Genomic DNA, 21540 nt, shown 5'->3' with positions numbered 1-21540 from the left:
ATTTGATGTAAATGTAGTCCTTATAGAAGAGAGTTTGACTTAAAGAAAAAGATAAGATTTATCTCCTTTTCCCTTTCTTTCATATTTACCTTTTCATGTTTCTTTTGCTTTCTGTGCTTGGATATCAAATTTTCCACTAAGTTCTGGTCTTTTCTTAGCAAATGTTTGGAAATCTTCTATTTTGTTGAATGCCCATACTTTCCCCTGGAAGTATATAGTCAGTTTTGCTGGGTAGTTGATTCTTGGTTGGAGACCCAGCTTTCTTGCCTTTCTAAATATCGTGTTCCATGCTTTGCGGTCTCTTAGTGTGTTAGCCGCTAAGTCATGTGTGATCCTTATGGGAGCCCCCTATATCTGAAGCTCCTCTTCTTGGCTTCTTGTAGGATTTTCTCCTTTTCTTGGAAGCTCTTGAATTTGGCAATTACATTCCTAGGGGTTGTCTTTTGGGGATTTAGTATAGAGGTTGTTCTATGAACCCTTTCTATTTCTATTTTGCCCCCTTGCTCCAGAACGTGTGGGCAATTTTCTTTTATAATCTCCTGTAGACTAACATCGGGTTTATTGTTTATTTCTGTTTTTTCTGGGAGATCGATAATTCGGAGGTTGTCTCTTCTTCCTCTGTTTTCCAAGTATGTGACCTTTTCAGTGAGATATTTTATGTTTTCTTCTAATTCATTAATTTTTTGGGTTTGCTTTATTGATTCTTGCTGTTTTATGATCTCACTTTCTTCGAGTTGCTTAATTCTGGTCGTTAGGGACTGGTTTTGCTTTTCAGATTTGTCTGCCCTTCTATTGGATGCTTCGAGCTCTTTTCCCAATTGAGCAGTCTTATCTGTCAGACTGCTGATCTCTTTCTCCCATTTTTCTTTCCAGGTTTCCATCTTTTGGGTAAGTTCCAGTTTGAGATCTTCCAGAGCTTGTGGATAGTTTCCATTTTGGGAGGCATGTTCTGATTTTTTTTAGATTTCATCCTCATTCTCTTCTTTTCCTTTGGTACTTCCACCATAAAAGTTTCCAATAGTCACCTTTTTCCCTTTCTTCCTGGAGGCTTGATTTTGGGCCATGTGAGCCATTCCTTTGGTGGTTTTATTCCCTTTTCCTTTTTGGTCTGGGGTCTGGGTGATATGGGCGGGTTTTCTGTGAATTTAGGTTGCCTCAGACTAGTTCTTCCCAGCTCCAAGGTTTCTTAGAGGGCTGAGCCCCTGATCATAGCCAAACTGCCCAGGTGTTCAGCTCCGCCCAGATAATCAGCACGTGGTCCACCCCTGGTGTTTAGCTCTGCCCTGATGCTCAGCGCAACCGCCCCGAGTATGGCTCCCTGGGCCCAATGTGATCAGAGCAGGATTCTCCCGTGAAACCGCCCTGAGACGTTTTTTTCCTGGAAGTCCCCAGATCCCAAGGACCCTGGAGTGCCGCCGCCCCCCCCCCGACTGAGATGTTCCCCACTCACTCGCTGTCCCAGTGAGCACTCCGGTAGCTCACTTTGGTTTGGTGGGGGTGGGGGTGGGGGAAGGGCAGCTCAGTTCATGTTTCTGTGCAAGCTTTTCCTCCTTCTTATTATAGTGTGGAAATGTTAAAACCCCACGTACCTTCGCCTCTGTAGGGTACGGGGGAGTACTGGGGAGTCCTTCTGATCCTCCAAAGGTGGTTTTTATGCTCCTTTGATGTAGTCTATTTCTTTCGGTGCTGGGGAGAGGAAGCGTGTGGCGTCTAGATTGCAGCCATGATTACCCGGAAGTCTCTACTACCTTTCTTATGAATGGACGAGGGTAGGGTGAAGGTAGTAAAGGCTCGTCATCATGGTCATAATCAGTACCTCTTAGCATTGATATGGTGCTTGAAGCTTTGCAAAGAACTTTATATATGTTATCTCATTTGATTCTGGGAGGAAAGTGATATTGTTATTTCTATTTTACACATGAAGTAATTGAGGCTAAGAGAAGTTGCCCAATGTTACATACCTAGCTAGTGTCTGAAGCCAGATTTGCACCCAGGTCTTCCTGATTCCAAATCCAGCATTCTTTAATATGCCACTTAACTTCTTGTAATGAAGTTAGCCACTACTTAGGGAACATCTGCTATATGCTAGTATCCTGGAGATGAGGAAGGGAGAGGGATATAGAAGAAAATAGGGTATAGTTCTTGTTCTTCTGAGAGTTGTTAATAGAGTTAGCTGGGGTTGTAAATTAGTCAGTAAAAACTTACTATGTGCCAGCCATGGGTTACTGCAATAGTTGAGGTGAAGAGTGATCTGAGCAAGGGTAATAAATGTATAAGTGAAAAGAAGAGGATGGATATATATGTGTAGTAGTAGTCTCTCGGTAACCGAGGATGATGATTGTCATTGTGAGCTTTCATCTGTGATGTAGATGAGTGTGCACAAAGACACTTGTGCGTGAAGGAGATTTAAGTGGAAAAGTTGATGCACAGAGACAGTCCCACTCTCTCGGCGTTGGAAGCCTGAGTCTAATGGCACGAAAAATCGTTACACCTGGAGACTTCCTCAGCTGCATTGGATGGCCATGTTGTCCTTTGTGCTCCAACACGCACTAAGCACTCCACAGTGCTTTGCTGCGTCGCCATCTCAGCCGTTGAACCCTCTTATTGGTTTCCATCTGTTCAACCGAAGCAGTCTTCACATGCTGGGTGAGCAAAGCCTTGGTTCACCAGGGGTCTACGACCCGATGGCTACCCTCACAAGGTTTAGCCGGCCTGTCGAAGTCGTTGCCCGGGGTATGGCCACTGCCGCATGCTAGCAGCTAGTAGGAGCCACAAGTGAGAGCTGGGTATCAGGTGGGGGTCAGAGGCAGGAGAGATGCCCTAGAAGGGTATGACAAGCCCTCCAAAGAAGAGGATGGATATATATGTGTATATGTACTTATATACACATAAAAATGGATACATGTACCCATATGTACATGTATATGTATATAATAGTCTTTAAATTTTTTATTAATGATTTAATAATTATATTCTAAAATTAAAATAACAAAAGGTTGTATGTGAATTCATTATCTTTTATGAAGATTTTATTTTTTAAAAGGGCAAATTAATATTAACATATTTAACATAATAACAAAGTTGCCTTGCTTGTTTGTTCCCCCTTCTGAATTTTTTCCCTGCTGTGTATTTTAGTTTTATTGATGCTCTTTTCTTTCTTTTTTCTTTTGTATATTTATCTTTTCTCTCTAAAAGTCATTATTTTCCCTCATAGAAGTTTTTTCTTTTAACAACATGGTGGTTATATCCAAAATTTTTTTGTGTCATTCTTCACCTGTAGTTTATCACTTCCTTGCCAAAAGGAAGAAAGTATGTTCCCTTATCAGTTCTCATAAGACATTATTTATCACTGCATTGATCAGAATTCTGATGTCATGTAAATTGTTTTCCTGGTTCAATTCATTTCACTTTGTATTAGTTCATACCAGCCTTCTAAAAATTATTTATTTATTTAGTAATTACTAACAAAACCCAATGAGAAGAGATAGAAAAAGTTCCATTTTAAGGTAACTACAAAATGTGTAACATTCTGGGATTCACCTGACTAAGATATACCTAAAACTTCAATGAATACAACTACAAAATACTTTATAGAAATAAAAACTTAAATAATTTTTAAAGATAAGAATTGTTCATGGTTGGACTGTTAATATAAGAAAATGATGATATCTAAATTAATTTACAGATTTCATGCCATAACAATTGAACTACCCAAGGGTTACATTATGAAACTTGGCAAAATGATAGCAAAGTTTATCCAGAGGAACTAAAATGGTCAAGATTCACAAAGGAAATAATTTTCTAAGAAGGAATAAAAGGAGAGCTATAGCATTACCAGATCTCAAACTATACTCTAACACAATAATTGCCAAAGCTATTTACACTGATTAAAAAATAGAAAAGTTGATTAATGGAACAACGATTATGTAAACAAGACCTAGAAAGAATCAGATTTAGTAGCACAAGGTATGTTAAATTCAAGGATCAAATAATAGAGTAAGGTTTTCCTTTTTTGACACTAACTGCTGGGAGAATTGGAAAGCAGCCTGGGAAAAATTAGACCTATAACATTTTACACTATATACCATAATAAACTCCAAATAGATATATAACCTAAACATAAAATTAATATAGTTTTAAAAAATTAGAGGAAAATGGAAGGAAATACTTTCTTTTTTTGTAACTTCCCTTCCCTTCCCTTCCCTTCCCTTCCCTCCCCTCCCCTTCCCTTCCCTTCTCTTCCCTTCCCTCCCCTCCCCTTCCCTTCCCTCCTCTTCCCTCCCCTTCCCTCCCCTTCCCTCCCCTCCCCTCCCCTCCCCTCCCCTCCCCTCTTACCTTCTATCTCAGAGTTGATGATAAGTGTTGGGTTAGGCAGTTGTGGTTAAGTGGCTTGCCCAAGTTACCAAAGCTAGGAAATGCATGAGGCCAGATCTAAACCCAGGTGCTCCTGATTCTTATCAACTGAATCACCTAGCTGTCTCTCTAATAGATATATTTTTAAAAGATATGAACAGGCAGGCAAAAGATCAAAATGGCAAATATTGGAAGAGTCATGGTACTCAAAGATAGGTACACTAATACATAATTGGTAGAACTGAATTGGCCTAACTGTTCTAAAAGACTATTTGAAATTGTACACAGTCACTAAATTCTACATTCTCATCTCAAAAGTTTGGATCTTTATTTTTGTCAAACACAAGGTTACTAATAATCTTTTACCATCCTTTGTTATATGTCTATTCTGTTCCATTGATCTACTTTTCTAGTTTTTAGTGAGTACCAGATGTTTTTAATAATTATTGCTTTATAATACAGTTTGAAACCTGATACTGCTAGACTTACTTCTTTTACATTTTTATTAATTCCTTTGATATTCTTGATATTTTCTTCTTCCAAATGAATTTTGTTATCATTTTCCTAGTTCAATTAAATAATATTTTTATAATTTAATTGATATAGCATTGAATAAGTAGATTGGGTTAATTAGGATTATCATTTTTAATTATGTTAGCTCTTCCTACCCCTGAATAATTAATAATTCTCCATTTATTTAAATCTGACTTTATTTGTATAAAATATTTTATAATTATGTACACATAATTTCTGGGTTTGTTTCAGCAAGTATACTCCTAGGTATTTTATTCTATCTTTGGCTATTTTCAGTGGGTTATCTCTTACTATCTTTTCTTCCAGTACAATACCACTTCTAGATATATGCCCCCAAAGTAATCAAAGTCAGAGGGGAAAGATTCATTATATACAAGATCATCTGTACTTTATAATTATGGTAGCAAAAAACTAGACTGCCACAGGGTTGGGGGGTACCCATCAATTGGGACATGACTGAATAAATTGTGCCATATGCATATAATGGAATATATTATGTTGAAGAATTCAGAGAAACTTGGGAAAACTTGTATGAGTTATTGCTTGAGTAAAATGAATAGAATCATGAGATGTAGAATGGAGAAAAAATTAAGACTTTAAAAATTAAGCAATTATATATGAAGAATGTGGAAAAGCAAAGAATTGGGAATTACTCCAAAGTCACAAATCTTGGTGATTGGAAATGAAAGTGATGCCCTTAACAATAATAGATATTTTAGAAAGAGGGAAGAGTTTTGGAAGGAGATGGAGTTCAATTTTCAACATTATGAGTTTGAGATATATAGGCAGTTGATAATGTAAGATTGAAATTCAGAAAGACAACTAGGCTTGGATAAAGAGAGCTGGGAGTCATCTTCGTAGAGATGGTAATTGAACCCATGAGAGCTAATGATTTTATAGAGAAAGAAGAGTGCTGAGAGTATGGTCAGCCAAAGTATATTGAATAAGGATGATGATCCTTCAAAGGAATCTGAGAGGGAACAGCTAGATAAGGAAGAGAACTAGAAGAGAACAGTGTCATGAAAATCCTCATAGAGGGTGACTGGGAAGAAAGTGTCAAGTGTATGGAGGTCAAGAAAGATAAGGACTGAGAAAAGACCATTGGATTTGGCAATTAATACATCATTGGTAGTGAGTTGAGTGAGGTAAGAAGTCAGATTATAAATATTTGAGAGGTAAGAAAGTAGAGGCAAATAGATAAACTGCTTTTTCTAGAACTTGGGCTATAAAAAAAAGAGAAATATAGGATGGTAGCTTGAGGGTATGACAGGATTAAGTGAAGCTTTTTTAAGGAAGGGGGGGAGATTGGGTATGAGTATAAGCAAATGAATAAGGACAACAGGCAACTATAAAGATTAAAATTTAGGGGAGACTGAGGCAAGATAGAAATTAGTTTCTCTCTGCAAGGAGTATTATATTTTATGAGGTTTATTAAAGGTTAAGGATTAAAGAAAATACAGAATAAGAAAGCACATGCCTAGGCCAGAGGGGCCTAGACAGGATAACCTCACATCATGAAAGAGATGCGTCTGCTCCAAAATGGAAGTCCAAAAGAGGCCGAGCCTATTCACAACCAGTTTTAAATACCCCATCTCACTCTCGGCCCAGGTGAGAATTCAGTGATATTACAAAGCATTCTGGGAAAGTGGAGCAAGGAATTCTGGGGATTGAAGTCCTGGATTCAAGTCTATTTTTTACACAACAAACATCAAATATAACTGATCTGGAAATAAAATACCTTCCATTTTCTCCCATTTTTTTCAATCTTTGTTCTAATATTTTTTACTCTCTCTCTTGGAATCATTGATTTCTGTTTGTTCTGTTAAAATTAAATTAAATTAAACTACTTTTTAGGCAGTTGTCTTGGCTGCAAGTTTAGAATAAGGTTTCATTAGGTAAAGAGACTGCCAACGATAGTTCAAAGAACACTGGATTTGGATTCAGATCTAGGTTTGAATCTCAGTTCTAAATACCATTTGACCAAAGCCAGGTCACTTATTGAATCTCAGTTTCCTTTTCAGGATAATAGGGACAGCTAATAATACTTGCGATACTTAATCCTTGAATTTTTGTTAAGGGCAGCATTTGCAAACTTTAAGTGCTATAGAAATAGAGACTGTTGTCCTCATTTAGTTGCTATTGGGAACAGACAGATATGGGAAAGCCTGTTACATTCCTCGACATACCATTTCCATTACTGGGTCAAGAGAAGCAGAGTGGATAGAATACTAACTTAGAGTTAGGAGGATCTGGTTTCTCATTGCCCACACACTCTAGCTATGTGACAGTAGGAAAACCATTCAAACATCATCTCAGACAACTCTCTAAGACACCAAATTAGATATGTCCTAATCAGTATCAGTGGAGGGAGTTTTCATGATGAAACTTGGCTACACTGATCAAATCACAGATCCTGGTTAAAAAAATCCAAGTCATGATATAACTTGTGAAATAATTCAGATAATATATTTACTCTTCCAAGTGACTGTACTGAAGTTAAATCCCATTCCTCCAAATGTAGTTTGCTGTTTCTGATTACTCTAGGACAGACTGACTTTTTCTATGGGGGAAGAGAGGTTCCCCACTCCCCCATCCACCAAAATCACAGAAGGGGCAGAGATAAGGAAGTGTTGATGTGTTAAACTACATTGAAGCAATAATTTTTCCCTTTAGGAAATGTGCAATTTTCTTTGATGGGGTTAAAGGGACAGCTTGCCACTGATAGGGAGAAAGGCATGAATTAGCTTTGTGGAGAGTGATCATTGTGCTTCTACCAGAGAGCAGTAGTTTTTAACTCCCGCCTTACCCCTTCCCTCCAACTTCCATTGGAGTTATTCTTCCTTGAGAGATACTGTGTCCTATAGGAAGCAATCAGGAGAATAGTGAGTGGAAGTGGTTACAAAGGGGTGTGATCCCCAGCAATGGAGTGAGAGCCACAGAAGAAGAGAATTAGTCTTGGCAGTCAAGAATTGAGCTTTTGAGAAAAGCAGATGCAATCAACCTGGCCATCTCAGCACCTAGTGGGGGTGGGATGGGGTAGCAAAATAAAGACACCTGGAGAAGAGAAAGTTGTTGAAGCCCTTTATTATTGAAGTGTTAGTTGCTTTTGCCCTGTAGTTCCTTATGGTATGCCTTACTACCAGCATATGCTAGTTGTGTCCTACTTTTCCCACTGACACTATGTTGTATTTGTTGGAAAAGCACCCCCTTCCTCTGGTTTTGTAGCTATTGTTTTTACTATGCCATTTTCGTAAATTGCCTTTGTTTTGGGCTAACTGTGCTGCTAACAAGTAATTTTGATGTGTAAGCCATAGTTTTAGGACTTTAGACCCACAGAGTACCTGGACTCCAAAGGTAGTAGTTTCCCTTTGGAGCACAACCCTCCAGTGTGAATGTGAATTGGGGGAATAGCTTCCAATGAACTATATGATAGTAATGAATAAAAAACTAAACTAGTAAATGAAGCTACACATAGGTCTTAGTTTCTTATTAGGGAATTAGACAAGATGATCTTTTTATATCCTATTGGGGTTTTTTAATTCCATGATTCTATATGAGGGATTGTTCCACCTATGGAAGAATTTAGTGGTTTCATCTAAATCTAGTTTCATTCAGCAGATATGGAGAGACAGGGCATTCTAGGAATTGGGGGAAAAAGATTGTATCTGCCTTTTAGGAATTTACAATCTATATTTATGGGGTTCATTAGCTTGGTCTACTGTTCCTTACAAAGATTGCCCTTTTGCACACTGTATGTACAACTTGCCTTGCATTATTCAATCATAAATTTTAATTTGGGTCCCAATTTAGTTTAACCTTATACAATTTAAACTTTCTTTTACCCTTAAAAGATACTTTTGGAATTAAATTGAATTGTACATTTAGAATACCTCGTGAATTTTTCCTGATGCAGCAAGTAGAGGATTAAACTTTTTCAAAAGGTAGCATTTTCTTAGAAGGGATTTTGATGTTCCAACTGTTCAATAGTTCAGTACTATTTCTCATTTCCTAACTGGCCATTGTTAACTACCTAGATACACATCCCCCTTCCAAGTTACAACTACTTTTTAATTCCCACAAGTTTTTTTTTTTTTAAAGAATTGAATCAGAGATTACTTTTTAGCAAAGCAATAACTAGATTTTTTAGGTTTGGCTTGTATGAAAGCTGTTATGTATATGTAATTCCTTGGTTGGAGGGCTAAGGACTCTTTATACTTCAAGTAAAACAGAAAACAAAACACAATGTCAGCAAAACACAATCAATGAAAATAAAGGCCCTTGGTTTGTTTTTAAGAAATCACTTAGTGCTGTTGATTTGATATTTTAAAGAAATCAGTGTTTTGTATTTTTTTTTTCAGAAGTAAACTCTAATAAGCAAACTGTGTTTACATGGGATTTGCTAAAGTACTTTAACTAGTTAAGCAGAACTGGTTTGGGAGGAAACTCCCTGATTGAAACCAGAAAGACCAGAGTGACAGTAAGTTACTGCCGAATTATAAGAGAAAATGTATGTGGTACTTCTTCATTTTATCCATACATGATTTTTGTTAGTTGCCAGTTCTTAATATTAAAAAGTCACAACTTGACTGAGAAATTCTAATTTTATATTCTTTTTAAAATGCTTACAGAGTTGATTAATACAATTACCAACTTAGAATAGAACACACAGTTCATGGAACATAGAAGTGATGAGGTAGAGCCTGAAAATAATTTGTTCATTACTTCTTTCAAAACCCAGTTCAAAAAGATCCCATGGAAGCCATTGTTGACTCAGCCCAGCAACCGTTTCTCTGCTTACAACTCTATAGTGCTTTGACCTCCTTGGTAACAAGTTATTTGGTGTTTTGAGTGCTTGCTTTTGTTGTATTCTTGTTCCATGTATACACATTTTCTTCCCTACTCAATTGTAAAGTCTTTAAGCAGGGATTAGGTATTGCCGGTTTTCTTCCAATTCCTGGTTCAGTGCCTAGACACAGAGTATGATGTTAAGGGAATAAATGAAAGAGGGAACCAACTGATATGGGAAGTGATAAGATGGTGGTCCAGAAAACAGCCTGTTAAAAAAAAAAGAAAAGAAAGATACATTGTGCTCAGAAATAAAACCAGTGCCATATGAGTAGAACAGAAAATATGTTTACAGGTAGTGTGAGGGAAAAGGATGTTGGCGTCTATCCAAGGATTCTTATAGAGGGGTTTAACTGAAAAAAGTATGGGAATGTAGTTTTAGAACTAGGCTCTAGATTACAGGTTATTAGAACTAGGGAGCAGCCATCTACTTCAGTTTCATTTACTATTGAGGTACTGAGGTTTAGAGAGGTCACATGACACCCATGGTCATGTGACTGATTAATCATAGAGTTGGGATTCAGACTTAAGTCCCCTGATTCCTAGTGCAGTACTCTTTTTATTATATTCTAGAATGACTTGATGATTTAATGTAGTATTGCCTCTTTGAAATAGACCCCATTTCATGCAGTGGCAATTTCAAGTAGGATGCTTCCATTTATTTATTTTTTTAAGGCTTTTTTCTTCTGTCTTAGTATTAGTTCTAGGAATAGAAGAGTGACAAGGGCTATGCAATCATGAGTTTAATTTAATTTCATTTAAAAACTTATCCAAGGTCACACAGCTAGGAAGTGCCTGAGGCCATATTTGAATCCAGCTCTTCCCAACTCCAGACCTAGTTTTCTATCCACTGTACTACCTATCTGCTCCTTAGGATGCTTTCATTTATTTATTTGCAAAAACCTTTACCTTCTGCACTATGTATTGGTTCCAAGGCAGAAGAGTGACAAGGGCTAGGCAATTGGGGTTAAGTGACTTGCCCAGGGTCACACAGCTAGGAAGTGTCTGAGGCAATCCCATCTCTAGGCCTGGCTCTCAATCCACTGAGCTACCCAGCTGCCCCTGACTTAGGTTGCTTTTAAAAAGAGCATCTTATATTTAGTTATAGGCTTTTAGATTCAGGAAGTGAATTGATTGATGTAGGATCTGGTTATCTGTGTTTTTCTTTGTTGCAGGGGCAATTCTATGGGGAGACGGTATTGGGAAGTAATAGGAATGTAAAAATACAAAGCATCAGTAATACATTTTTAAAAGAAAAGTGATTTGAAATGCAGGCCTAATTATGGCTGACAGAGAGTACTAGTCTTTGCCTGTTGTGATTATGTGATCATTATTGCACATGTACATTATTGCACATCCATGTAGAGACATGATTTTGGGGAACCAATACAAAGTATTGTTATTTGGAAAAGAATAATATTTTTAGATTCATTCCTTATAGTTACAAGCTATTTCAAATAGGAAAGGAAAATGCTGTTTGGTTCTAATATATATGAGTAATTATTACTTATGATTTCTTGAAATATAGCATTTAGGCCCTTTTATCATGATTTTTTCATCGAGTCTGCTGATTTTAAAATTATTTCTCCTGGACCTATTTTCTAGGTCAGTTAAAAAATTTTTAATTTTTGATTTTAATAACAATTTTCCACATGTTTTCCAAAGTTATATGATTCATATTGTCTCTCTCCCTTCTTCCCTCCCCACTCCTGGAACTGACAAGCAATTCAGTATGGGTTATACATGTATTATCATGTAAAACATATTTCCATATTATTCATTTTTGTAAGCAAATAATCTTATAGAACCAAAACCCCCAAACATATACCCAAATAAATAAGTGATAAAATCATATGTTTTCATCTGCATTTGCTCCAACAGTTCTTTTTCTAGAGGTGGATAGCATTCTTTTTCATAAGTCCTCACAATTGTCTCCAGGTCAATTTTTTGTACTTTATATTTTCTTCTATTTAAAAAAAATATTTTGTGTTCTAATATTAATTGTTGCTTCATTGATTTCTGATTGCTCTCTTCTATTATTCAGGGATGCCATTTCTTCAGTAAAGTTTACTACCTTTCTAAGCTATTTATTCTCTGTAATTTTTTTAAAAGCTCATTATTTCTTCTGGATATTCATTTCATCTTTGTTGAAAAAATCTGATTGTTTTTCCCTTTGAATACCTGCTTATAGTTCTTAAGGAGATAGATTTGTATTGATTTTTGAAAACTGGATGACATTTTCTTTGACTTAAGGGCTTTGTGCTAAGACTGCAATGTTTTTTGATGGTAATTAGCCCTGACTAGTTTAGTCTTAGATCCCTTGAATTCTTGCACTGACATCCACTACTTGGAAATTGCTCCCCTGGTCCCCATCTTTGAGCTTTAGAGAACTGTATCTTCAGGACTTTGTTTAGTATCTTAAGACAGAATGTTAGGGGCTCCAGGAACCCTGAGTCTAGGCTGCCTTGGACAGAGCATTGTGGCACACAGTGGTTCACATTGCACTGATTACTGCTTTTCTTTAAGTTTTCTAAGGTCCCCACTCTGTGGTTGTTCTGATTTTCTGCTCTCTTTTCCTCTGGACAGTGTCTTGCAGGCTATACATATCCTGTCTGTGGGTGTGCTGGTGTTGGTTTTGCTGGCATTTTTCCTTTTCTATTATGCTTATGCTTCTTCCTGACTTTTTAAATGTAGTTCTGGAGTAAATGATGTCACTCACTGTAGTTTCTCATTGGATTTCTTGATCATTATTTGGTTGGTATGAACTTCTGAATGTTCCGTAGAGTAGATGTAGGGGATCTGAGCAACTTCCTTCACTTTTAGGTAACCATTGATGTTCTGTTTATTCTTAGAGACCATTTGACCAAATTATTATTTATTTTTCTGTGGTTTTAATTGTAATTATTGTGAATTTTATTTTGAGGTTCTTTTAACCCATACCCTCTCTTAGGAGACTAGGAACTTTGATTCACTCTCTTAGCTAGGAATAATTGGTGACAGGATCCATGGTCTCTGCCCTTTTGATCAGTCCTAAATCTAGAGGGAGTTTACGCCCTGCCACAGTTCTGATTTGGGATGCTGAGCTACATACAGCCAGTATTTGCCCCTTCTTGTGGTCCTGGAGAAGGTGCTGAGGTACATATTGCACTCTCTGAGCCTTCTTGCACTTTGAGTGGAGCTGCCTGGGTTATATTATTGTGTTCGTTGAGACCCCTGTCACAGTTCAATACTAGAATGATGAGCAAGGAACAGACCCTGACCACACCTGGAATAAGGTCCAGGAAAGAGACCTTCAGTCCTAGATGGGGCTATAGAAAGGAGGATTAGCACCAGCACTGATTCAGACTCAGAGCTTATAGGATCATCCTTTGTTGGTATCGTGTGTGTGTGTGTGTGTGTGTGCACATGTGCACATACCAAAAACCTCATTAGAATTTGTTCATTTTATTCCTCTTCTGTTTATTGATTAAATGCTCTATTTGGTGATGTTTTCCATTGAGATATTATTCCCAAGGTAGTTTTAGAGGGAGCTTATCTTGATTGGATCTTTTCAGAAAGTCATATATTTGGAAAATTGTTGTTGCTTTCCTTTTTTTGGAGGGTAGAGGGAAGGAGAGGAAACACAGATAGACATTGTATAACTGTGTGTATATGTGTGGAAGACAGGGTTTGTTGATGACATCCTTAAAACTAAACCTATCTCCTGGAGTTAGAGAAAGGTGTTTTGAAATCCACAACACTGTAAAAATGTGAACTATTGTTATCATTATCTGTTTCCTTTAGTTTGTAAAGTAAAATGCTCATAAATAAATTGCTCATTTTTTGTTTGGATTCTTCCTTTCATAGAATCACAAAATCTCAGAATTTGAAGAAACCACAGAGGATATCTAGTCCAACTCCTACCTGAACAAGAATCCACTCTACAATAGACCTGAAAAGCACTTATCCAGACTTTGCTTAAAGAATTCCATCAAGAGGTTACTTAACCTACTGCCTTTCCAGGTAACCATTTCTACTTTGGGGTAACTTAATTGTAAGGATCTTTTCATTGTGTGAATACTAAATATACCTCTTTGTAACTCCTATCTATTGTTCTTAGTTCTTCCTTGAGGGCCAAGTAGTACAGGTCTGATCATTTCTTCCACATGAAGCCTCTAACATACTTGAAGATAACTATCATGTCTCTCCTAAATATTTTCTTTTCTAGTCTAAAAATTTCTAGTTCCTTCAACTGATTGTCATATGATATGCATTCTCAGCTCCTCACTAGCCTGATTGCTCTTCTTTAGATGCTGTCTTTAGTACTTTTCTTAAAATGTGGCAATTAGAGCCACATACTACTCCAAATGTAGTTCAGTCAGAATAAGAGTACAATTGGACTCATACTTTCTTAGTCCTTCATCTATACTAATGTCATTTTAAATGTGTATGGTGCTTTGTAGGTTATTTCATGTACAGGACAAGTATTAATATGCCTGTTTTTTTAAAAATTAGCTTTTATGAATGCTTTTTATTTTTAAAATCATCATAGTTATCTCTAATTGACCCTTCCTAAAAGTCATCTAACAAATACTATTTTTGAAGGCAAGAAAAAAATCAGTACATTGAAATTAGTCCAAAAAACATGTGGAATGTATAATATCTGAGGATTTCTCTCTTCCATGAATGGGTGTGTTGGGGATGTCCATTAATTGCTCTTCATTTGAGTCATTCTAGATCTTTAAAATTTTGTTACATGCACTTTGATTTGTGTGTGTGTGTGTGTGTGTGTGTGTGTGTGTGTGTGTGTGTGTGTTTATTCTTTCTATTTTGTTATAGCTATTGTGTTTTATTTTTTTTTCTTGACTGTGCTTACTTCACTGTGTACCAGTTTATATATATCTTTCCAAGTTTCTGTGAATTCATCACACCCATCATTTCTTACAGAACAGTAATATTACATTTTATTCATGTATTATAGTATAACTATTTTTAAAGGTAGATGAATAAATAGGCTAGTATGGTGTGGTAGAAATAAACCAGGTTTCACTGCTAGATTGCTGTGCTTGCCTCTAGGTCTCATCATCAATAAAAATATGGTGGTTGGACTAAATAATTTATGACCTCTTACAACTCTTGACATTCTGTGGTTAATTTTTGCCAAAATGGGTCCCTAAAGAATTTAGTGTAAAATATACCTTCTTTAATAACTTTCCTTGATCATTCTGAAAGCACTTATCAATCCATCCCAAATAAAGGCAAACCATAATAAAATTCTTATTACTTTTAAGTGACTTTGCAGTAGCTCACCTATATTTTGTAACCAGTTATCTCAGGATGGAATTTTTAAAAAATGATGTTATGTGTCCATTTAATAGAACAACCAACCAAGGTTCTAATTATAACATGTCAAAAGTGAATTACACCATTGGAAAATAGCAACTTCATAGTACATTTCCACCAACACTGAAATTATATCCAAATTCAGCTTTACCACCCTTAAGCCTCACATTTCTGAGTTTTTGAGGTATGCTATAGGAAGCAATGGTAAAAAAATGTGCAAGGACAAGAACTCCTTTGGGCTGGAATTTGGTTTTGTGTAGGAGAAAGAACATGAGAAACTGGGATTTCAGGGGAAGGCTTTTGGGGATTAAATTCAGCCAAGATTTGCTGATCATGAGAGACCCAGTCTATTAGCTGAGCTATAGGGAAGGTGTTTTCCATCTCTATTTTGGGGAAGGAAATTTCTTCATTCAAAGGTTCAGAAACAGGTCTGTTTCTGGTAGGGTGGATGTTTGCCAATTGATCCTGTAAGAAACATTTTAAATTGTCTAATTGGGTTTGCATTTTATCCTCAATTTTTTTTAATTTTAGCATCTAAACAAGTATTGAGGAGTAAAAAAATGACATTACCTATTAATATAAAAAATTGGAGGTATGCTATATTCCTCAATGTCCCTAATTCTTCAACTGTCATATAAATGTCGAAGAATGTAGTGTTCATTTATATATATATTTTGTAATTATTTTTCTAGCGGTCTTCACAAAACACGTGGGGAGCAGGACAAAGTAAAAACTTTTTACAGGTTTTCCCCACTCCTAATCTAGGCAGTTGTTCCCTAAGGGAAAGGAGATTTAGAAACAGTTCTCCCAGCTAGGACCTTAGGGCCCTGTTGCTAAGATTTAAAATAGCTGTGCTCTATCTAATTTAAGGAGAGAGGGAGAAAAGAGAAAAAAAAAATCCAAATTTACTTACCTTTACAGCTGATCAAAATAAGCTATAAAAAGGGATAGTCACAGTAGAAAAAAGGTTTTGGAAAGTTAAGAAGATTGAGGGTATTTCGTCACAACCAACGTGGTCAGCCAAAACTGTGAGGATAATTTTAGCATTGTGACTTAAAATCTACATTTTAATGGTCGCCAGGGGAAATACCAAATAATAAAATACCCAAATCAGCTGGAAATTTTATGGTGATTTAATTGATATAGTGGAGAAGATTAAGAAGAAGGGAGAAGGAAAGGGTGAAGGATTCCTCCTCCTGCCTGGCTGGTACCAATTGGGAAGATTAGAAGATCTAGAAAGTAAGGGTTTGAAGTGTGAAGGAGGAAGGAATCAACCTGAACTCCAAAAGGGGCTCAGCTGATATGCCTGAACCTGAATCAGGTCAAGGACAAAATTCACTGCCAAAACCCAGACAAATAACTGCCACCACTCCCAAGATGTCAGAACACCTAGCATTCTGCCAGCTAGAGTTGCCTCTCCAGGGAAAAGGGAGAGACAGTAAGTGATGTGCCTTATATAGATGTTTTTACATCACTTTTCTGCATCTCATCTGTACCAATGATAGCTTAGCTTTACTTAGGACAGCCCACGAGTCTGTCAGCTGTTTTCTGCACCTGTCTGCCTTTTTTTTAACCAGATACTTAATCTTGAGTATGGTGCAGGCATCCTGACCTTGTTAAACTGAGTAGGGTGGAGAAATGTGGACTTCCCAAGACCTGATTCTGTTATTCCAAGTATCTCTATTGTTACTGATCAGGAAACAGCTAAATCAAATCTTCTAAAGAATGGTCTGATTAGGGTAGAATAGTTCTAAAATTTACAATGGTGATATGAAGGAAGAAAGCCAGCTTTTATTAAGCACCTAATTTGGGCTGGGGACTGTTCTAGGCACTTTACAAATATTACTAATATGATCCTTGCAATAACCTTGTGAGGTAGATGCTATTATCATCCCCTTTTCACAGTTATAGAATATTGTCCCGTCACTGAACCAGTGTATAGCTCTCCTTAAGAGGTTTTTATTCCTCAAAGTAGCACTAGATAGAAAACTTAGCAGTGCCTTTGTGACTTGTCTCTTATGCATAGCTCCTTAAATAGGTATGTGGCTAGGAGGAACTTGTGACATGAAGTTTATGCCTTATCTGAGGAAGACATCAGCAGAAATTGAGGATAAATGGTAGATGTCTGCCACTTCAGGGATTATAGATTGTGGCCTTCTGTGTTACTCTGTAGACTTATTCAGTCTTCTGTAGCCCTCTACATGGTACTTAGTGTTACCTAGTTGTTGTGGCTTTCTTACTTGAGATTCATTTTAATTTGTAGTAATTTAATCTTCATTTGTCAAACATACTTTGGGATTGGATATAATATGTATTGCAAGAAGAAATAACTTAGTGAGTCTCAGCGGTTGGATTCTGGCCATGACTACTTAAGAAAGTGTCTTTGTTTTTCTTTTTTTTTACATGTGTCTGTTTTTTCAGTGAATGAAAGGCTTTAGTTATGTGAAAATAATAAAGCATTGTCTTTCATGTTTAAAAATGAAGCTGCTGTTGGTATTGTGAACCATGAATGATGGATGGTAGAAATTAAAATAAAAAAAGCCTTTATTATCCTTCACTGACTCCTCTCTTAGTACATCTGTTGCCATGGAGGAAAAACACTACATTTATTAGAATACCATGTGTTAAACTAACAATATGATTGTTAGGTGTTTGTCTTTGGGGCAAGATCAAAATTTGGTATGGTCATTGTTTATTTTTTTAAATAGTTCCTTTTTAATACTTTGTTTTTTGTCTCCACCATAGAATGTGAACATTTGGAAAATAGGAAGAAGTATGGTATTGACTTTTCTCTCTTTATACTCTTGATACTTTAGGCACACACATAGTACATCTTTGAGGCCTTTACGGGAAAAAAAATAATTTGAAACCAAACTAATCTTCCTTTGCCACAAACGTCATCATGTCATTCTCCTGCTCAAAAAATTCTAATCCCCTCCCATTGCCTTCCATAGCAGTCAGTTAATAAGCATTTATTAAGCACCTACTATGTGCCCAAAGTTAAATGATATGAATAAGATCAAGACAATTTATATATGTGAAAACTCTTTTGCTTCATGGCCATTGCAAGATCTCTGGACATGACTCTTTTGCCTTGCTTGCCTCCTAAAGTGCTAGATGGCTTTATTCATGTTGAATGATCTTCCTTTTTACTGGAGGTTGATCTATTTGCTGCTTCTGATTCCCAGTTCTTCCTGACCAGCTATGCTTTAATGAGTTGGAAGTTATACTTAAGAGGGTCCTTTTACCAATTTCCCTTGAGATGAAAATGCTCATTCAGATTTCTTTCTGATATAGTCTGCTAATCTAAGAGATCACTTGGAGTGCCAAAGTTTTTGCGCTGTTGTGTCATGTATGACCCAAGAGTTACACATTACCCCTTTTCACAGTAGTTCTTAATTGCAGAAATATTTCCTATATTTTCCTTGGATTGTTCTACATGTCTATGGATAAAAGACCTTTAGTTATAAGCAAGTAATATAGCATTCTGTTTCATCTTTATAGAATACAGCCTCCACATAATAGAAAAACTTGGTCATAGCAATCATTATTTCAAGTTGGTAGATAGAAAGGATTTAGGCTACTTTATTGGTGATTGTATTTATTTGAATGATAAAATATGACTCGGCTATAGAGCATATATAATAAGCTCACATTTTCCAGTCATATAAAATCTTGATATTTATTACCTTTTCCAATCATATTTCTCTTTGAAGATATCTTTACACTGTTCTTTGTATGTATTTCATCACTGGTCATATGCTATAGTCTGTCTGTGCCTGCTATGCATCTCCCATTGTTCCTTGGGTAAATAGCAATTTTATTTCTTTAAAATATTTCTTTTGTATTGTATTCCTCACAACCATATATGCAGTCCAGCTTCCTTTTCTTCCTTTTCAGTTTTGGCTCTCTCTTGTTGTCTGTCTGCATTATCTTTCTCAAGTATACATCATATCTATGGGCTGTCGTTCCAACTTTGTATCATGGTCAGGATAATAAGCATTCTTCATATACTTGGCTGTTTATTGTTACATCTCTTGAATGATTATGGATCTCAGAAGATTGCAGCATCCCAGGTCTTGATGTAGTTGGTACAGTGTCATACACAACTAGCTGCTTCTAGAAGACATCATCATCCTGTTTGTATGTTTGAATTCTATAGTGGACATAGTCCATGACAGTGGCAAATATTTTGGACAGACATACATCTGCTTGCTTTAAGCCTTGTTTGTTATTCAGAGAATTATCAGACAATAATAATAATGATGGATGGCACATATGTAGTCCTTTACAATTACAAATTGTTCATCTACATCATCTCATTTGATTCCAAGAGTTCCCATGACTGCTCAACTTGTTCCTTCATTTTCTTAGTGGGTACAACATGTCCTCTCCGGGAACATGGCAAGGAGCCAGACTAGGCATCTTCCATCTGATCCAAAGGACCTTCCCCCTCCTCAGGGAATCTACTACTTCCTGCTACCACCTTCTAGACACCTTCTTTAGGTGAGAAAGATAGCTGAGTTCCAATATTTCCACATGTTTGTTCCTTCCTTCTCTGCCAGGTGCAAGGTCAATGTCTTTCTGAGAGAAGGTGGCAAGGGGCCAGGCCAGCATCTTTTATCTGCTCTAAAGGACCTTCTTGTGATCTAAATAAATTACTTCTATCTCTGCCAGCACAAGGCAACTTCTATTTCCTACTGCCAGCCTAGACTTCCACCAAACTATAACCAATCCCTTCACTATGCCTTCAAATGCCTTTCCTATAGACAACAAACTTTCCTTCATCCTTAATCACCTCTCCCATTCCTCCCATCTCCTAGCTATTATTGAAAAGCCCAGGTCATGATTGGGAAACAAGGAACAGTTCAAGTTTGCTTGTAGCATGTTATCTTATATAAGCAAAATTAGGAGAGCTTATGATGCTTGGTTGTCTTGGTTGGTTAGGGCCTGATTCTGGAGGGCTTTGAATGCCAGGATAAGGAACAACATAAGTAGAAAATGCTGGTACTTCCCTGAAACTCTGCTTTTCTCAAGGAGACAAGGCATATATTTGTAAAACAGAGAATACATCCAATGCTATTTGTAAGCGAATGCAAAATTGCATGAGTACAGATATACATCAGAGAAGAGAATCTAGCATGAGGAAAAATCTTTTTGAGGTGAGCTTAAACAAGGAAAATCTCATGTTGCAGACAAGTGACTATCTAGTTGGTTCTTAGACTGTTGGAAAAGACATTGTAGAATTTAGACTTGGAAATGATTGTAGATTCAGTCCAACTTCTTGAAAGCACATTTTTGAAAGCACTATGCTATTAAATATATTCATAATTGTCCATACATAGTGCCATATCAAACTTGATCCAGAGGGTGGGCAAAAGCAGATTTGTCATCAGGTAAAGAAACATTTCAAATAATTAGTACTATCCCAAAGTGGATAGCTTGGGAAAATGGTGGTTTCTTTTCAGTTCAATGTTTATTGGTTGCCTGTTAGATTCTAGTCATTGGAGATATAGATCTGAGAATAAGATAGTCCCTGTTCTCAAGTCAATTATATTATAATGGAGGCCTTTAAGCAAAGATTAGATGATCACTTGTCTCATATTGTGAAGATTCAGTGAGGGACAAGCCTGGCAAAAGCACAGTTAATGAGATGAAATGCTGAGTTCTGTGAATAACAAGTAGGCCATTTTGGCTGGTCTGTAGAGTACATAAAAGGAAATTATTTGGAACAAATCTGGAAAATTAGGCTGGATCCAAATTTTGTAGGGCTTTAAATTCCAAAATGATGGTATTGTATTTTTATGTCATAGGCCTTAGGATACCATTGAAGAATTATGAGCTTGGGAGTATCACGGTCAAACTTGTACTGTAGAAAAATTTGTTTTGCCAATTCTGGAAGAAGAGAAGAGATTGGAAGTAGAAATATTAGTTAGGTTCTTGAAGTAGTTTAAGGCATGAGGTGATGAGTGACTGAACACAGGTAGTGGCAGTGTGAATAGTAAGAAGGAGATGAATGCCAGAGAGGTTGTGAAGGTAGAAATGAGTAGTCTTGGCAATCTGATTCTTGCCTTAATGGAGCCTGTAGTCTTAAGGGTCCTCTCTCCAGTTATGTGATTTCCCTTCCTTCCTCATCTTCATAGACCTTTTGCTTAAAACTAAGCACTTTGCCTCTGATTGATGCAAAATAAAGTAAGCAGTGCTATGTGAAAGAATAATCATAATGAGTATCATGATGTTAGCTTGGAAGTCTCAAAATGGGTTCCTCAAGGATCCATCCCTTGGCCCTGTGCTGTTTTAAATTTTTAATAATCATTTGGATAGAGGCATAGATGGCATGTTTTTTTTTTTAGGTTTTTGTTAGGTTTATAGATGACATGAATCTAGGAAGGATATCTTATTCTTTGTATGACAGGGTCAATATTGGAAATTATCTTAGAAGACTAGAATAGTAGTTTAGGTCTAACAAAATTAATTTAATAACTA

General features: G+C 36.6%; 1 protein-coding gene and 1 long non-coding RNA gene across 9 annotated transcripts in view; one reads left to right on the top strand and one right to left on the bottom strand.

Moving 5' to 3' along the window:
* LOC107649380 (uncharacterized) overlaps window positions 1-2287 on the bottom strand; it is a 30709-nt gene extending 28422 nt beyond the window's left edge. The window contains exon 1 of the long non-coding RNA XR_001623091.2: window positions 2206-2287. This is a non-coding gene — a long non-coding RNA (uncharacterized LOC107649380). The remainder of the gene's footprint in view (window positions 1-2205) is intronic.
* The window catches only part of PTPRA (protein tyrosine phosphatase receptor type A), a 192288-nt gene that overhangs the window by 68314 nt on the left and 102434 nt on the right, over window positions 1-21540 (top strand). For 7 of the 8 annotated variants that reach the window (XM_007496947.2, XM_007496946.2, XM_056803583.1 and 4 more), the window contains one exon: window positions 13579-13734. The gene's annotated coding sequence lies outside the window, so the exon portion shown is untranslated. Of the gene's footprint in view, window positions 1-2434; window positions 2647-13578; window positions 13735-21540 lie in introns of those variants that run through there. The other variant, XM_056803578.1, reaches the window with a different exon arrangement.

Source organism: Monodelphis domestica, chromosome 6 (assembly GCF_027887165.1).
Source record: "Monodelphis domestica isolate mMonDom1 chromosome 6, mMonDom1.pri, whole genome shotgun sequence".
NCBI lineage: Eukaryota > Metazoa > Chordata > Mammalia > Didelphimorphia > Didelphidae > Monodelphis > Monodelphis domestica.
Note: the sequence above shows the minus strand (reverse complement) of the source record. Positions and strands in the feature narration are given on the sequence as shown.